This window comes from Echinops telfairi, unplaced genomic scaffold, assembly GCF_000313985.2.
Source record: "Echinops telfairi isolate 266 unplaced genomic scaffold, ASM31398v2 ScPeMD7_3509;HRSCAF=4178, whole genome shotgun sequence".
NCBI classification, from domain to species: Eukaryota; Metazoa; Chordata; class Mammalia; order Afrosoricida; family Tenrecidae; genus Echinops; species Echinops telfairi.
In genome coordinates this window covers 5,134,911-5,154,780 of record NW_022107407.1, presented here as the reverse complement: position 1 = coordinate 5,154,780, position 19,870 = coordinate 5,134,911, and the positions used below count along the sequence as shown (strand labels likewise).

The 19,870-nt window shown below is 39.9% G+C and overlaps 1 pseudogene; it reads left to right on the top strand.

Moving 5' to 3' along the window:
- Positions 1-7,111: 7,111 nt before the first annotated feature.
- On the top strand, positions 7,112-11,297 carry LOC115870941 (annotated as a pseudogene).
- Positions 11,298-19,870: the final 8,573 nt, after the last annotated feature.

Genomic DNA, 19,870 nt, shown 5'->3' with positions numbered 1-19,870 from the left:
GGCCCCTCTTGTAGTTTTAAGCTTACCTCAGCAAATTTATATTGTACCTGTTGAGAGGCGGAACGGAGGCACAGAACAGAGATAGAATTTAGACAGGAATGTGAAGTTGAGAAAGATTTTATTGAGGCAGGGAAAGAACTCCCAGGAGGGAAGGAGAGCAGAGAAAGGGATGGGAGCATCTTGAGCTCCCAGGTGGGTTCTGGGACCCAACGAGTTAGGTCAGGGAAGTTGCATCTGGTGCTAGGGTGGCAGGATATGTATACATACATGATATGAGGTTAAAGACATAGGGGCCAGTAAGGGGAAGGAAGGTTCTTTGTGCTGCAGTTGCAAGTTTGGGATCAGGAGATGACCTGTCAGTAAATCACTTTGTTCTCAGCAAACTTGCTTCTTGGAACGCTAGGGAGAGGGGGCTGTGTTCTGCCCAGGGAGGTAAGCTTTATGAAATGCTGGAGGCAGGTGCTTTGAAGTTCAGCAGCTCATTTGTCTTCTTGAGAGGCTGGTGCATGGGGCTGCCTGGTCCAGACCCAGCCCAAACAGTTGTCCTTTTGTGCTTGGCTTACTTCACTTAGCATATTTCCTCCAGTTCTTCCCATGCAGCGATGTGCTTCATCCATTCATCACTGCTTTTTAGGGATGCATAGTACTCCATTATATGTATGTGCCACAGTTTTTTAATCCATTCATCTATTGATGGAAATTTGGGCTGTTTCCAATGCCTTGCGACTGTGAACTGTGTGGCAATGAATATTGGAGCACAGATGTCTGGCCATGGTTTGTTTCTTGCCTCTTCTGGCCAAGAAGAGGAATTGCTACTTCTCAATAGGGGAATTGTTGGGTTGTATGGTAGCTCAATTTCTATCTGTTTTAGATATTGCCAGATTGATTTCCAGTGGCTGTACATACCTACCAGCAGTGGATGAGAGCTCCTATCTCACCACTGCCCCTCCAACTTTTGCTGCTTTCTGATTATTTGAATTGGGCTATCTTTTTGGGTGTTAGGTGGTATTGGATAGTTATTTTAATTTGCATTTCTCTTATGGCTAATGTTTGGTAACATTATCTCATATGTTTAATGGCCATTCAGATTTCTGCCCTTATGAAACTTCTGTTCAGGTCCTTTGCCCACCTCCTCAGTGGGCAGTTAGTTTTTTTTTTCTTTTTGAAAGCTTGCAGCGTATTGTAGATAAGGCCTTTGAATAGACTACCTTTTTGGTATATAATTTTCTTATTCTTAAAATTGTCCTTAGGGCAATAAAATGGTTGTTTGGTCATTTGAATCCCATCAAAAGTTTTGATTTTTTTTAAGCTATGAAGTTTTAACTGCCCCAGGTATGTTCATTATTTTAGTATTTCAATTGCTGGATGGGTCTTTCATGGAATTACTAGGTGGGTTCAAACTACTAATCTTTGGTTTTGCGGCCAAGTAAATAATCATTTTCCCACAAAGGTTTCTTGAATTGTAATTTGGATACTTTAATTCAGGATTTCCTGAGCTTTGCTGATCATCAGAATAATCTCAAGAATTTTAAAAGATTTTACGGTATTTTTCCGCAATTGAGGGTGGTGGCAGGAGAAAATGAGAATATGTTTAAGCTATTCAGATGTTGTTATTTTTTAATGTCCAGAATGGTTTACAAAAAAATATAGTGCAATATTTCCCTCCATAAATTTTTATGCATTTTCAAAGGGTGTTAGGTGAAACAAAATCTTCATCTATATCTTAATATGTTAAAATACTGCACTTTAGGTTTTAAATTTTTGAATGCATTCTTTTGCCATAATTTGGTAAATCCAATTGAAATACTAAAATAATGAACATACCTGGGGCAGTTAAAACTCCATAGCTTAAAAAAAAATCAAAACTTTTGATTTATACTCCTGGGAGTTCTTTCCCTGCCTCAATAAAATCTTTCTCAACTTCACATTCCTGTCTAAATTCTATCTCTGTTCTGTGCCTCTGTTCCGCCTCTCAACAGGTACAATGTGAATTTGCTGAGGTAAGCTTAAAACTACAAGAGGGGCCTAGGGAAAAAGCTACTGGGGTCCAGGTGGTATGGCAGGGGCCAGACCAAATCCTGGGATACATATGGTAGCCAACTAAAAAGGAGGTGGAGGAAACAAAAGACATGGGTAGCAGGGGAACAGGGCACTAACCCACTCAAAGGGAGAGTGTTGTTTATATTTCCACAGGGAAACAGGGATCAGACTTCTACCTGGTGGTCCAAGATGTGAATGCAACATACTGGCAAGAAGCAGGGGGTCAACAGAGAGGTCTGAGGGGTCAGCCCCAATCTAAACTAAGTGGACAGTCACCCCACCCTCCAGAAAAATTCACTTCAGAGGACAGCACTAAAGATATAACTATAGCTCAGGGAGAGGGACATGTCTGATCAGAGCACACAAGAGCAAATGAAAGGGGAGGAAGAGAGAGTGGAGCACATCCTGGCCCACCCAGCCCTAAGGATGATATTCCTGTTCAGAGTAGCCAATGCATGGAAAGGACCATAGGGCCAGCCCACTATGAGATGCCATGTCCCTCACTGATTCATAGCACTACAGAGGACAACACTGTAGACACAGTGAAGGAATTGTGCCTGATCTGACCCCAACACACCAAGATAAAACACTATGGGTGTGCAACAGAATAGCAAGGATAGCAAAGCAATGAAGTCCCTGGGGAATACCAAAAATAGACTTTGGGGTGAGGGTGTGATACCCCATCAGACTCTACAGGAAAAGACTCCTAAATGTCAACAAACAGACCATGAACTATTTATAGGCTTTTTTTTGTCGTTGGTTTTTGTTGTTGTTTTGTTTTCTTTTATTGGTTTGTTTTGCTCTGTCTTGTTTTTGTGCATATTATTATCTCTGCATATCTATCTAGATAAGATAGATGGAATAAACAATCTGGAGGAGAAAACAATGGGACTGAAGGTGTTTGGGAGGACATGGGAGAGGGGGAGGTGGGAGAATGGAAGTGGGTGTTAACAAATCCAGGGACAAGGGAACAATAAGTGATATAAAATCAATATGGAGGAGGGTGCAGGAGTCCTGGTAGGGTTTGATCAAGGGCAGTGTAACCGAGAGGAATTACTGAAAACCAAGTGAAGGCTGAACATTAATGTGGAACAAGGAAAGTAAAAGGAAATAGAGGAAAGAAATAGGAGGCAAAGGGCATATATAGATATAAATTCAAGCATGTACATATGTAAATATATTTATATATGATGATGAGGAAATATATCTATGTACCGGTACATATAGTTATAGGTTTAGCATTAAGGTAGCAGATGGACATTAGGCCTCTACCCAAGTACTCCCTCAACACAAGAACACTTTGTTGTATTATCCTAGCATTCCATGATGCTCACCTTCCAACAAAATTGCTGAAGACAAAGTGAGTGCATAAACAAATGTGGGGAAGAAAGCTGATGGTGTCTGACTATCAAAAGATAAAGCATCTGGGGTCTTTAAGGTTTGAAGATAAACAAGCAGCCATCTAGCTCAGAAGCACATGGAAGAAACACACCAGCCTGTGTGTTCACAAGGTGTCGATAGGATCAGGTATTAAGCATCAAATACCCAGAACAAAAAAATCATATCATTGTGAAGGAGAGGATGTGGGGAGTGGAGACTCGAGGCCTATCTGTAGGCAATTGGACATCCACTTACAGAAGGGTCTTAGAGAGAAGACGAGCTGGTCAAGGTGCAATATAGCACTGATGAAACATACAACTTCCCTCTAGTTCTATAATGCTTCTTCCCCCCCTCCCCCCCCACTATCATGACCCCAATTCTGCCTTACAAATCTGGCTAGACCAGAGCATGTACATGGGTACAGATAAGAGCTGGAAACACAGTGAATCCAGGACAGATAAATCCCTCAGGACCAATAATGAGAGTGGCCATACCAGAAGGGTAGGAGGAAAGTGGAGTGAGATAGGGGTAACCTATCACAATGATCAACCTATATAACTCCCTCCCAGGGGGATAGACAACAGAAAAGTGGATGAAGGAATATTAGTCATTTTAAGACATGAAAAAATAATAATAATTTATAAATGTTCAAGGGTTCATGAGGGAAGGGGGGTGGGGTGGGAGGGGAAAAATGAGAAGCTAATGCCAAGAGATCAAGTAAATCAAAACTGTACATAAAAGTACAAAATGCAATAAGAAATAATTTTAAAATATTAATGAAATAATTAATATTACATTACTAAAAACAACAAAACTGTTATTTAAGTATTTCCATATTGCTTCTTGATTTGGGTCCTCACTTGAAATATTCTTGGCTTTAATTCAAGTATCATAGACTGTATGATTTTTCCTTAAACATCTTTTCACTGTAGGAATAGGTTCCCATTCCTTTAGAAGTTGGCCAACTATACAATAGTTGTTGTGTTTGATATGTTAGAAGCAGGAGACTTCTTTTCTTTGACCATATCATGTTCACCTTAAAAAAACAACAACAACAACAAAAAAACCTTTCCATTTCTACTAAACTTACAGCAATTGTTCTGGAAATATTTTAGCTCTTTGAAAACTTAAAGAAATTGCATACTTTACTCCTTTCTTGTGGGAATTTGGAGCATAACACAAATATGAAGTGAATTGTGGCATGTCATCCTCTCATAGTTAGGCACTTTTTCTCTTTACATTCCGTTTGTTTTCTGCTGTAGCAAACACAATGAAATAAAATGTAGGATTTTGCCAATCTCTGACAAAGACAAATCACAGGGAAAGAAACTTAACAAGAAGGCTACAGATCTAAACAGCACAATTAGATGACTCGACCTGATAAATATTTTCAGAGCTTTCCACCCAAATTTAAAAAAAAAAAAATCATTTTCTTTTCAAGCCCATGTGGCACATACTCAAAGATAGACCACATGCTGGGATACAAGTCAAACCTGTGTAAATTCAAGCACATAGAGATTATACAGACTTGTTTCTCCAACCACTGTGCCAAAAGACTGGAAATCAACAAAAGGATGATAAAGAAAGCATGGGCAAACAATTGGAGAATGAATAACTCTACACCAAAAAGAGTGGGCATTGGCCCAGATCAGAGATGAAATCAGGAAGCTTCTAGAAACCAATGAGAATGAAAATATGATGTACTTTTGGGACATACCAAAGGCTTTTATCAGAGGAAGGCTAATAGCAATATATGTGCACACGAGAAACGAAGAGAGATTTATGGTTGATATTCTGGCACAAAACTTACACCAATTAGAGCAGAGTCAACAGAGCAACCCTAATAACAAAAGGAAAGAAATAATAAAAATCAGAGCTGAAATACAGGAGAGAGAAAACAAGAAAACTATGGGGAAACATTAATGCAGCTAAAAGTTGGTTCTTTGAAGGGATTAACAGAATTGCTAGAGAGCTGGTAAGCCTAATCTTAGAAAGGAAGGAACAAATTTCAAAAGCAAGAATGAGGGATGAAGCAGAGGACATTGTCATGGGCCTTAATGAAATAAAAATAATAATTACACTGTACTATGAAGGCCTGTACTGTAAATGTTATACACATCAGGCTAGATCACAGAAGAGGCAATTTAAAAAGGTAGTACCCTTTACAATAACCAACCACAAATTGAAATATCTAGTGACACACCTGATTTAAAAAAACAAAAGACTTGCACGAGGAAAACTACAAAATACTATTACAAAAAAACAAGAGTGACCTCAACAAATGTAAGAATATCCCATGCTTGTAGATTGGAAGATCCAATATAGTAAAGATGCCAGTTCTTCCCAAGGCACTATATAAGTTTAATGCAATCCCGATATGAATAATATCATTCTTCAAAGAATTGGAAAAGCTGATTACCAACTTCATATGGAGAGGAGGGAAGAAGCCCAGAATTAGCAAAGAACTCCTCAAGAAGGACAAAATGGGAGGGCTTGCTCTACCTAACTTTAGCACATATTATACAGTCACAGTGGTTAAAAGAGTGTGGTACTGGTATAATGACAGATATTCAGACCAATGGAAAAGCGCTGAAGACCCAGAAGTAAAAACATCAGCATACAGGCAACCAATTTTTTATAAGGGCCCCAAAAATGTCAAATAGGAAGTGGATGCCTTCTTCAACAAGTGGTGCTAGAAAAAAATGGATATCTACCTGCAGAAAAATGAAACAAGACCCCTACTTCATTCCATGCACAAGAACAAACTCATGGTGGATCACAGACCTTGAGGTAAAACCCCAAACTATTAGGACTATTAATGAGGGAATTGGGACAAAACTGAGAACCTTGACATAGGGAATACACAGGCTACGGGAAAAAGGGAAGGATAAAATACAGATGAATCACAAATTGACAAGTGGGATATACTGAAGATACAACACCTGTGTACATAGAAAGAATTCACCAAGAGAGTAATAAGAGAACCCACAGACTGTGAAAACATTTTTAGCAATGACACATGAGACAAAAGCTTTATTACTAAAATCTACAATACTTCGCAAGCTTACTATAAGAAAAAGCTAACTGTCCACTAAGGAGGTGGGCAAAGGATCTGAACAGAATTTTCACAGGGGTAAAAATCTGAATGGCCAATAAACATATGAGAAAATGTTCCAGATCTTTAGCCATAAGAGAAATTCAAATTAAAATAACTATGAGATATCACCTAACACCCTCAAAGATAACCCGACTCAAAAAATCAGAAAGTAACAAGTGTTGGAGGGGCTGTGGGGAGTTAGGAACTCTTGTCCACTGCTGGTGGACCTGTAGGTACGTACATCCATTATGGAAATTGATTTGGTGATATCTAAAACAGATGGAAATTGAGCCACCATATGACCCAGCAATCCCCCTACTGGGCATATACCCAGAAGAGGCAAGAAAAAAAACCATGGCCAGACATCTGTGCTCCAATGTTCATTGCGGTATAGTCCACAATTGCAAGAAGTTGGAAACAACCCAAATTCCCATCAACAGACCAATGGATCCCAAAACGGTCATACATACATACAATGGAGTACTACGCATTCCTAAAAAGCAGTGATGAATGCATGAAACACATTGCCCTATGGGAAGAACTGGAGGAAACCATGCTAAGTGAAGTAAGCCGAGCACAAAAGCACAGTTCAACATGACTGCGCTGAAGTAAGCTTTAAAAAAAAATGGGGTGTAGGGGAAAAGCTACTATATACACATACATTCCTGGGGAGAGGTCCAGCTACTATGACAGGGGCCAAACCTAATCCAGGCACCCAACTAAATAAGAGGGGGAAAGAAAGAGGGGGAAAAATCATGGGTAGGGGGTAGCAGGACACTAACTTACCCAAGGTAAAGGTGTTTTTTGTATCTCTACAGGAGAGGGAGAGAGAGACCAGACTTCAACCCGACACACCAAGGCATGAATGCAACATACCAGCATGTACCAGGGAACCAACAGAAAGGTCTGCAGGTCTGCCCCAATCCCAACTATTCGGATGACACCCCACACACACAAAAATGCACTTTAGAGGATAGCACTGACCTACAGCTTGGGGAGAGGGGCACGTCTGATTAGAGCACATGGGAGAAATGAAAAGGGATGGAGAGGGAGGGGAGGTCATCCTGACCTACCAAGCCCTGAGGATGATATGTCTGCTCAGAGCAGACAATTCACAGAAAGGACCATAGGGTTGGCCCCACCATGAGATATGATGTCCCTCACTAAATCATAGCACTGTGGGGGACAACACTAGAGACACAGTGCAGGAATTGTGCACAATCTGAGCCCATAACGCTATGGTGAAACACTAAGGTCATGCAACACAACAGCAAGGGTAGCAAAGTGATGAAATCCCTAGGGAATACCAAAACTAGACTTTGGAGACAGAGTGTGGCACCCCATCAGATAAAACTGGAAGACACTCATTAAGGCCAAACAACAGACCTTGGACTATTTATAGGTGTTTCCATGTTTGTCAGTGGCTTTCTTTTTATTGTTGTGTTATATTTGTCTTTTTCTTTTAATTGTTGTTATTGTTTTGTTGGTCTTGGCTTCCTTTGTTGTTTTGCTTGGCTTTGCCTGTTTTATGTGCTTATTAATGTCTCTGCACATCTATCTAGATAAGATATATGGGAGAAACAATTTGGAGATGAGAAGAATGTGAAAAATGGTTCTGGGGAGATACAGGAGAAGGAGGGGTGGGAGAAAGGAAGTGGTGGAACCACCCAAGGACAAGGAAACAGCAAATGAACTAAAATCAATGGAGAGTAGGATGCCTAGTGGGGATTAATCAAAGGCAATATACCCTGTTTCCCCCAAAATAAGACAGTGTCTTATATTAATTTTTGCTCCCAAAGATGTGCTACATCTTATTTTCAGGGGATGTCTTCTTTTTCCATGAAGAAGAATATGGTATACATTTATTGTTTACTATTTTATTAAAAGAGACCTCGCACTTCCTGTGTGCTCTGGCTGTGCTGTGGCCAACAGTGAGCTGTGCTGCGGAACCTGCTGCTACCATCCAGAGTCCAGAGTTACAGTAGCTTCGGGGGGGCTTATTTTATGGGAGGTCTTATTTTCGGGGGGATGCCTTATATTTCAGTGAGAGGCAAAACTGTAAGTAGGTCTTATTTTCAGGGGATGTTTTACTTTCAGGGAAACAGGGTAGCAGCGAGGAATTACTGAACCCAAATGAAGGTCGAATAAGAGGAAAGTAAAGTAAAAGGAGAGGATAGGAAAAGGAAATAGAGGAAACAACCAGGAGGCAAAGGACACTTATAGAGGTCTAAATACAGGCATGTAAATATGTATACATATATATAATGAGAAGGGAATAGAACTATGTACTCATATCTCTATGTTAAGAATTAAGGTTTCATGAAACATACAACTTTCCTCTAGTTCTTTAATGCTTCCTCCCCCCAACTATCATGATCCCAATTCTACCTTACAAATCTGAACTAGAGGAAAGTTGTATGTGGAAACAGGGAATCCAGGACAGAGAAACCCCTCAGGACCAATAATGAGAGTAGAGATACCCGGAGGGTAAGGGGAAGATGGAGGACAAAGAGGGAACCAATCACAATGATCTATGTATAACCCCCTCCCTGGGGGACAGACAACAGAAAAGTAGGTGAAGGGAAATATTGGTCAGTGTAAGATGAAAAATAATAATTTATAAATTATCAAGTGTTCATGAGGGAGAGAGGATGGGGGAGGGAGGGGAGAAAATGAGGAGCTGCTACCAAGGGTTCAAGTAGAAAGAAAATGTTTTGAAAATGATGATGGCAACAAATGTACAAATGTGCTTGACATAATGGATGGATGTATGGATTATGATAAGAGTTTACAAGCCCCCAATAAAATGATTTTTTTTAAAGAATTAAGGTTGCAGATGGACGTTGGGCCTCAACTCAAGTACTCCCTCAATACAAGAACACTATGTTCTAATAATCCGGCATTCTGTGATGTTCACCTTCCTGATAGGATCACTGAAGACAAAATAGGTACATAAGTAAATTGTGGTGGAGAAAGATAATGGTGTCTGGCTATCAAAAAATATAGCATCTGGGGTCTTAATGGCTTGAACAAAGCCCATGTGGAAGAAACACACCAGGCTGTGTAATCATGAGGTGTCGATGGAATAAGGTATCTGCCATCTAAGACCGAGAACAAAATCATACCCAATGTGAATGAAGGGTAAGGACATGCAGTGAGACCCAATGCCCATGTGCAAACAATTGGACATCCCCTCACAGAGGGGTCACAGGGAAGAGATGAGCCAGTCAGGGTGCAGTATAGCACCGATGAAACACACAACTTTCCTCTAGTTCTTTGTTGCTTCCTTCGCCCCACTATCATGACCTCATTTCTACCTTAAAAATCAGATTAGATCAGAACATGCACATTGTTACAAATAAGAGCCTGCAACACAGGAAATGTAGTATAGATAAAACCCTTAGGGCCAACAATGAGAGTAGAGATAAAAGGAGGATTAGGGGAGGTTGTGGGGAGAAAAGGGGAATCGATCACAAGGATCAACCTATAACCCCCTCCCAGGGGGACGAACAATGGAAAAGTGGGTGAGTGGCGATGGAGAATGATGTAAGATATGAAAATAATAATATATAATTTATCTAGGGTTTGTGAGAGAGGGCGAGTGGGGGAGCAAGGGGGAAGAAATGGGTAGCTCATATCAGAGCTCAAGTGGGAAGAGAATGCTTTGAAAATGATGATGACACACTGGATGAATGTATTGATGGTGATAAGAGATGTAAGGGCCCCCAATAAAAGTATTTAATAAAATATAGTATTTCATCAGAAGTATAACTAGGTTTTATTAAATGAATAAATAAATATTGAAAGCATCTAATATTTTATTCCAATGGACAATGTACTATGCTGAATATGAATGAATATACTGTTGCACAGATGAACATTAAAAATAGGAGGAGGTAGGTTAAATGCTGAATGGAGAGGTTGAGATCAATGAGAATCACCAAGGAGTGGCCCTGAGCTTGGTGATCTGAACAGTGGGGACCATGACAAGCTAGCACAGTGGCTGTGGGGGTTGGGGAACCTGGGTTCCACCTGAATGGCCCTGACCATGGCTCTACCCTGGGCCTGGAGCTGTCCCTGAACTGATGGCCACTGCCACCCTATCGGCTGGTGACCATAGGCTGCTTTTTCCTGGGCACCGTGGCCTATCGCATAGCCACATTTTTCTTCTTTAAAATTATTTTTATTAATCATTTTATTGGAAGCTCTTACAGTATCATGACATATCACAGTTCAATCACATCAGGCAGTATTATACAATTGCTACCACCTCAGTTTAAAAACATTTTCTTTTTTCTTGAACTCCTTGATATTCCTCCCCACCATTGTTTCTGCCTCCTCCCCACCCATACGCTTCCCCCCCTCCCCCAAACCTTCTGTTTCATTGCTGTTTCCATGGGATTGCCCATCCTATCTTGTATAGATAAACACCACAAAAGTGAGAGAGACCATACAAATAACCCTAAGTCTAATAGAGATCCTAACCCAGAGTAGATGAATATCTCTCTGTTAAAAAGGGAGAAGGATATATTTTCATCCATAAGTCCAGTCCCCTTTTCTTTAGGGATCCATATCCTGGGACCCACTTACCTATCAACACAGAGTACAACAGACCTGTGATGGAAGTGAAGCCATGAAGTCCCTAAGGAATCCCGATTGTAGACTTCTGACAGCACTTGATGTGGCCACTTTCCACGACAGGGAGGACACTGCCCTGTAGCTGCAGACTCAGATCCAGGAGGCCTGTGCCAATTTGTTGCGCAAGGCCCCGTGCTTCTAAAGCTCCTTACCCCAACCCTTGCCTGGGTAGTTCCCCATTCCAGCCTGCATTGCAGAGCAAGTTCATTTTGTATGCTGTTGAGTTTGAGTGTGGAGGATGCTGATAAGGAATGTGTACCAGCAGTAGAGAGGTGCATCATTCCAGCTGCCTGTATCCACACCTGCTGGCCTCCCTTGTTGACTGAAGGAGAACAAGTGCTCTTCTCCAGATCTTTCAGAATGGAAATGTCATTCCACCTTCCTGACCCTCTTTACCCTGTCAAAAAACACTTATGATGCCTCAACTGTATTATCCTTAATAAAAACCTGTCTCCATTAAGACAAACAAGCAAAAAGGAATGTCAGTTTGTGATTTCCACATTGGGCAGCTTCCCAGCTGACCACCTTAGAGAGAACTCTGATTACAAGCTCCATTTTAACAACTGGTTCACTGAACGAAACAAAAAATGAAGTATCGGTTCCCCTGAAACTGTGTGAACTGCCTGAATCACACCACTGCATATATGATATAATTAAAAGTGTGAGTTTGAGAACTATTTTACTTGTTTTTAAATCAGTTTTATTGAGCAGTAATTAATAGTTGAATCATATTAATAGTTGAATCATATTAATAAAGATTGTGCAATCATCACCCAAATTCCCATCCCCCTCTCCACTTCCCAGTAAACCATTGCATCAGTTGCTGCCTCTAGACACTCTGCAGATGGATTTTGTGTTCTTGCTATCCTCCATAGCCTTCGACAAATTGAGTGTTCACAATTTAAACTCTGATACTTTTCCCTAAATCATATTTTGCTTTTTGCCATTTTTGCATTAGACAGGCTGGTGTGCTTCTTCTTCTTCTTCTTTTTTTTAGTGTGCTTCTTCTCTGTGGACTTAGTTGATGCCTCACTTAGATGGCTGCTTATTTGAATACAAGACTTTAAGACCCCAGACACTCTTCCAAATTGATAGCTGTGCACCATCTGCTTTCTTCACCACACTTGCTGTAGCACCCTCATTTTCAGTGAACATTCATGAAGATGAGTATGGAGCATGGCCATATTACAAGAATGAACTGTTCTTGGATTGGGGCTAGAATTATGTAGGAGCCCAGGATCCATCCCCGGGTTATGAATGACTTTGGTTTACTTTCGTGGTCATATTTTGACAAAAACAAAATCAGAACCAACAAGATCAGAAAAAAATAAAACAAACAAAACATAACCCTTCCCCACCAAAAAACAAAACAAAACAAAACCACCAAAAAGAAACATTGCTAATCATCCCCTTACCATATAAGGCAATTTCATAAATAACATCAATCATTTATCCAATATGTTTAGTCATTTTCTTATCTCCACCATTCCTAGTACATGATAACTGTTTTACATAGGCATATCAACTGAAATTGATCTTAAAATTCTGAAAAGAGGTCCTAGTAGTTAGTATTTTGAATACATGGAAAAAACAGCTATTTAATATTTTCCTTGATATAAAGATGGCATGAAGTTTTAATTCATATGTTGCAGATCATTTTAAATTTTGAGAAAGGAGGTAAGAAATTTTAAATAGCCAAATTAATGGTGCCATGTTTTGACACTTCAAACTTATTAAATTTAAGTATTTTATTAAGACTATTTTTTCATTCTAAACTCGTGTCAAATATAAATATAAATATATACTAATAATTTAATTCAACATTAATCTTTAGAGGTTTAAAGCAAACTTATCTTTGCTATTTTTTAATCTTTCTTAGTCCCTTAAGAATAAAGTCTTATACTCAAGCAGAAAACATCTTAAAATGTTCTTTTGAGGCTCAAAATTCTATCCTTTGGTCCAATTTTTCAAAGAATAAAGTTTAAGTTTAAAGAGAATGTATTAATATCCTGAAAGAATCTCAGAGGAGAATGTTGAAGATTTGTTTATTTTTAAAATGCATACTTCAGGAAAACACTTTCATTTAGTCTTACATTTATTAAGAAGTGTTTTTCTGGCACTAAAATGTTCTTTTTTCCATTATTTACTTATTTATTTCTGTTAAAATCCTATTTCAGAAATTGTTTCTGTGAAGTGTTCCTAATGGTATATAAGCAAATATCTTAAGGAAGAAATTAGTCTGCTAATTCACTTGCTTTAAAGAGAGCAGCTCAAAAGATTCTCACTAAAGTACAGGATCAGAATTAAAATAACAGCATAGTGCCCACATAGCCCAATATCTTTCTGTGTATGTGAGAACAGTGGTCTATCCACTTTTGAAATTTAGAAACACAGTGAAACTGTAAGATAAGAATATATAAAATTACTTCACAGAATGCAAGTTCTGTGTAGCTTTCATATATTCCAATTCAGTGGTTTGGCTGCTAACCTAGCATAAAATGAGCTTTTTTTAATCTCCCGATTAAATGACTAAGTGAATAACTAGCAAACAAGGAACCTGCTTGTCTTTAGATCCATGGATTCTTTGCTTCCTGTGAAAAATACAGCGGGTTTCAAAAAGCTTATGGAAAAATGAAATGAAAATATAGTGTTATAGAATTTGGAATGCGGTATGGGTGATGATGCAAGGGAATGAGTAGGCACTAACGCCGGCCGACCCAGAGGAGAAACTGCTTCCAAATTCTGGGTCCCAGATGAAGGATAAACATCCCCTTTATACTTCTTTACTTCTAGTTTGTAAGGGGAGGTGGAATTCTAGAAATGGAAATTTATTAAAATAGAAATTTGGATCAGATTAAGTAAACAATATTCAGGAAACATATTGGTGGAACATCCTTTGCTACATTGCTCTTCCTGTGTTGGGGAACCACCTGCAGTAGTTTGCAGCCCTGGGACTATTCTGGTTAAATTTCATCATTTCTATGAATTTTTTAAAGCTTCCTTGTACAATGACTCAAAAAGTTCTAATTCAATCCAGTAATTTAGGTCTGTCTTTTAACACTGAAAAAAGGAAAATAAAATCTAAAATGATACAGAAAACCCAGAATTTCATCTTCCAGTGGGAGGTTTCAGTGTGGTTTTCCACTATGTTGCTACTAAACTCAGTCAAGCTGAACACTCAACCTTGAAGGAAGTGCTATGGAAGATCAAGTAGACCCAACCTTGGAAATCCTATAGACATGAAGTCTGCAGTTTCTGTTTCCACAGAACAAAGAAACTCTGAGGTGGCTATAGAGTCAGATGCCTTCTCCTCTGGTAGTATTTCCTTGGATATAAGACTTCCTCCCACCAAGGTGAGCCTGAGTTTTCAGTGAGCTGCCCTTCGAACTTACCCTTTTAGAAGAAGGAGTAGAGACAGGGACTCACGGAACATAACTGGATATGGTAAACATGCTGAGACTTTATTTCTGGAAGTCCATCTGCTGGGGATTTTTGTTTGGTTGGTTCCCCCTCTATATTTAGCTACGTTTGAGTGAGGGCTTATAAAAATTCCAAGCAATAGTTCATAAGGTAAAACCAGCACCCTGTCCAAGCAAATACTTTGATTATAGAGGATTTGTGATTAACTATGTTTTCCTCAATTTGTAGTGCATAAAGTCAATAACCATGGTTTTTAACAAATGAATAGGTTGTTCAAATTGTTCAATGTGCAGAATTTTAGAACTGGAAGGAATCTAATGCCTTCATGTAAAGATAAACAAACTGATGTTTATGGACGTGAAATGACTAGTTGGTGTCCTGTGGTTACTTGATTAATGGCATAACAGGTTGGAAGGAAGGAGCTCCATCTTAATGTGAAGTTTTTTGTGTGTAGTTTTGCTTTGCTCCTGCATCATATGGCGTTTGGTAAAATAATTATTATGAAAAACATGTCTTTTAAACCAATGTCTTTTAAGTCAGGGTATTGAGGGCAGAAAGAACTTTGGTGTCTCAGTAGGTTAAGCATAAAGTTGCTAACTAAATGATTGGCAGTTAAAACTCACCAGCCACCCTGGGGACAAAGATGAGACCATCAGCTTCTACAAAGGTAGACAACCTTGGGAATTCTATAGGGATGTTGTATTTGGACCTATAAGGTCCCTATAAGGCAAATATAATGAATAGCAGTGGGTTTGGGATTGTGTTGGATGTGGTAAGATTGGGGCATGAGCAGGAATTAAGGAAAATAACACCTCTTGTCTCCATTAGCAGCTTCTTTTCCTATTCAGCTAGAAGTGTACATTTTGCTCACAGGGGCATTCTGGAATTCAAAAGAGAGAGAGAGAGAGAGTATCAGATTCAATAAGAAAGTAAAAACATGGAGGGAACAAGTAAGAACAAATAAGGCATCCAAGTAGAATCACCCACCCTTTGATCAGAAAATTAAAAGGTAAGGAGGCCAATATTGGGAGGCTGGGTGATAAGAATTGATTCCGTGTGCTGGGGACTGGTTCAGATGTAACCCTTTTATTTTCACCCATGGCGTTATTCGAGAACTCACTGAAATGCTCTAAGTTCACTGTGTCTGCCCACAGGCTCCCCTAGTCTCTCACTGGGTCCAGCAGGATGGTGTCTGCTACCCCTTCTTATGCCCAAGATCCAAGAACTGCAGTGTGCAGTGATTTCCCTAGGCTGTTGTCTAATGGTGGTCATAAACCCAGGTTTGCGAAGATCCTCAGAGAACTAGCCACAAAACCTCACACTGGAGTTTCCCTCTCTCCTATCCACCCCACTCCTGCATTCTCCGGCTTTGCATCCTCCCACCCCATCTAAGAAAGAACGGGCTACATCAGCCATCCCTTTCACACTCTCCACAGCTCCACACCTGCCAGCATAGGTACTGCTACATTAGACACTAATTTTCAGCAATTGAAGAGCCCCTTGGATATTTACCTGTGACAGAAGGCAGATCTCTAGAACACAGCCTGCAGAGCTGTGCAGGAGAGAGCCAGGAATGACACAGGAGTGCAGCCAGGGGAGAATTCAGATCCAGTTGGTTCCAAATCCATTCAGATAATTTGGTCCCCCTGGGGACAGTGTGGCACAGCCCCTATACCAGGGCACCCCACAAGCCCATTACAAAAAGAAAAAAAATGTTTTAAAGACTTGCAATTCCAGGTTGTTTTCCTTTATGTAACTCTGAATGTAAGCTGTCAAAAAGCTGGCCACTGGCATAATGTTAACATAAAAATACAGGCACAACTCTAATCCCCAGAGCACAGGTTAGGATTTTAACATAACAAAACAGGAAAAGTCAGTGGTTGAAAGCTACAGCCCAAGCCCCAAACTGGCTCTAATAGTTTGGGCTCCACAGAGAGTCATTAAAAGACTGAGAATTGTGGCCAGAGAGATCAGACCAGGCCATGCCCACACTGCAAGCCTTCCCCAACTCTGCCCAGTGGCATACCTACAGTTGTCAACCTCAGTCCACCCACTGAAGCCCCTCACTGTCACTGGCATCTACTTGCCATGGCACCTTGGCTGCACAGCAGTCCAACCCACCACCATAGTAAGCTTCAGGTAGTCCCCAAAACCACTCTTACCAGTCACACAGAGAAAGAGCTCAGAGCCCCATGGTATCCTGGAAACATGGTGCCCAGTTCTTCCAAAATGACACATACATAGCAACATAACTCAACACCCTCAACAACAGCAATATCAAAAAACAAGAAAAACAAAATTCAACAGTGGAAGAAGTCCTAACCCTAATGACACTCATAGAAGAAACATTTGTTGATCTGAAGAAAAATGAAATCTTCAGAATGCTGTTTGGAGTAATACAGGATATGAGGGAAACAATGCAGAATAAGGCCACAATAATAGAGGAGTTGAAGTTCAAGCACCAAAGGGAAATGAAAGAACTAATGGAAGAGGTAACAGAAGCAAAACACAAGAGAAGGGACCTCACCAACAGACTAGAAGAGGCAGAGAACTGTGCCTGTAATCTATAGGACAATGAGGCAGACTTCAACAGATGGGAAAGATAATCAAGATAATCCAGGGGTGCTCAATATGTCTATCGTGATCTATTTGCCGATCACATGGCATTAAAAAATAGATGTAAGCCTATCATCAATCCCATTGCTTAAGTGATATACAGTGAAGCCAATCAGATGCACTCTTAGGTGTCAAATGCATATGCAAACAACTGCGCTAAGTGCAGCAAAACTGACAAGCTAAGTTATTGTCAATTTTCAGACCTTGGTATTTTTTATCTTGAACGTAAGAAAGGGTATTAAAATGAGTGGGGGAGCTGGACCAAGTAAGAAGACAAAAACATATCACTTTCATATGAAATGGGAGATTTTGACACTACAAGTCAACGAAGTCCAGGGTGCATGAACAGTTCTGGAACTTACTTGCATAGGGAAAGTACCCAAACATGAGAAAATGTGCTACCTCTTTTACTGCATTATTCAGCTCTAATTATTTATGTGAGCCTTTTCCGACATAAAGATCATTAAGTCCAAGAACTGTTCCACCATGACTGATGATCATTTGGAAGTGTGCTTGAAGCTGGCTGTCAGCAGCTACTGTCCGGACTATGCATCCCTGGCTCATTCCATTCAGTGCAAGTCATCAAAGTAAACTCAGGTCATGACAAAAAATGTACATAGTTAATTGTGTTGTGTTGTGCAATATGGACTCATGCAGTTATGCAAGGTACATAAACATACATTGTACGTATAAAGAATTATCAATGCATTTATGAATAAATGTAACAAATAACTAAATATATGTTTTGCATTTTTGTAGTTGGTAGATCATTTTGACTAGATCATTTTATAAGTAGCTCGCATGCTGGAAAAGTGTGAGCACCCATGAGATAATCAAAGAGGCAGAAGAAAACATGAGAACAATGATAGATGTTATGAAGAAGAACAATATTTGGATAACTGATCTACTAGAAAAAGATACAATGGAGAAGTCAATAGCTAAATTAGTAAGGGAATTCCTGGAAGTAAGCTTCCACACCTTAATGAATGAGAATCTGATATTCATACAGGAAACGGAGAAACCACCAATTAGACTAAACCCTAGGACACATGATAATTAAATTATCTAACTTTGAGGAAAAAGAGAAAATTTTAAGAGCAGCAAGAGAAGAAAAGGTAGTCACATACAATGTTGTCCAGGTAAGAATATGTTTAGACCTATCAGCAGCAGATAACATGAAGGGGAGAAGAGAGTGGAGTAAAATCTTTTGAAAGATAAAAGAAAAAAATGCCAACCTAAGACTTTTCTACCCTGCCAAACTATCTATTAAAGTACACAGTGAGGTTAGCGTTTTCCTGGAAAAAAGAAACCTCAAAGAAAACACCATACGACATCCAACCCTGTAGAAAATCTTAGCCAAGTCACTATGGTCAGAAGACCAACATCCACCAAGCACAAGTAGAAGATTGCCGTATAGTGCAAATCCATCCAGAAGTCAATACACTGAAAACAACTACAAAGATAACATTGCCTCAGAGGGAAAAGAAGGCAGGAATGAAGCCCCCACATAAACACAGCACACTGATATAATTGCTTTTCTCTTTTTATTCAATCTTTTGCTTTATCTTCGTTATTGTTGTTTTTTCTACTTATATAAGATAGGCATGGGAAGCAAGCCTGAAGAGAAAGCAATGGGACTGATGGTCATGGAGGGACTTGGGGAAGAGGAGGTAGTGGAAGGGTGTAGTGAGTAAATAATGCCATAGATAGGGGAACAACTGGGGAATTAAAATCAGCAATGAGGAGGATGTAGAGATCCTGGGGGTGTTGGAGCAACATCAATCTAACTGAGAGGAATTACTAAGGCAGAAAAAGAGTGAGCCTGGTGGTGGGACAGGGGGAAGGTAAAAGGAAACAGCGGAATGATCAAGGAAGCAAAGTTATGAATAAGGGTCTAATCATAGGGTGTATATATGTAAATATATTAATTCAAAAAAGAAAAGTTTGGCCTATGAGCATATCTTTATATAGCAATACATTAAGAAGTGGTCAGACTTTGGGTCTTTGTTCAGGCCCTTCCTCAAAGCAAGAACACTTTGTTGTAACAAGCTGGCATTCTGTGATGCTCACCCTCATGACACAATCGCTTAAGAAAAAATGGGTGCATTTGTGGAAGAAAGAGGATGGTTCCTTGTTATCAAAAGATATAGCATCTGGGGTCTTAAAGGCTTGAAGTTAATAAGCAGCCATGTAGCAGAGAAGGAACAAGCCTTCCTGGAAGAAACACACCAACCCATTTGATCGTGAGGTATAAATGGGATCAGGTAACAAGCATCACAAGACTCAAAACAAAGAAACAAAAAAACATATAGTTGAGAATGAGGGAGGTCAGAATAAAGACCCCAAACCCATCTGTGGACAATAGGACATCTCCCTCACAGAAGGGTTACAAGGAAGGGATGAGTCAACCAGGGAGCAATATAACACTGATGAAATATACACTATTCCTCTCATTCTTTGAGGCTTCCTCATCCCATACAATCATGACCCCAGTCCTGCCTTTCAGTTCTGACTAGACTGGGGCATGTCCACTGGTACAGATAAGAGTTCACAACACAGGGATTCCAGCTCAGATAAACCCCTGAGTAACAAAAATGTGAGCAGTGATAACAGGAGGGCAGGGGGACAGTGGGGAACAAGGGTGAGCCAATCGCAATGATCAGCCCCACCTCCCTGATG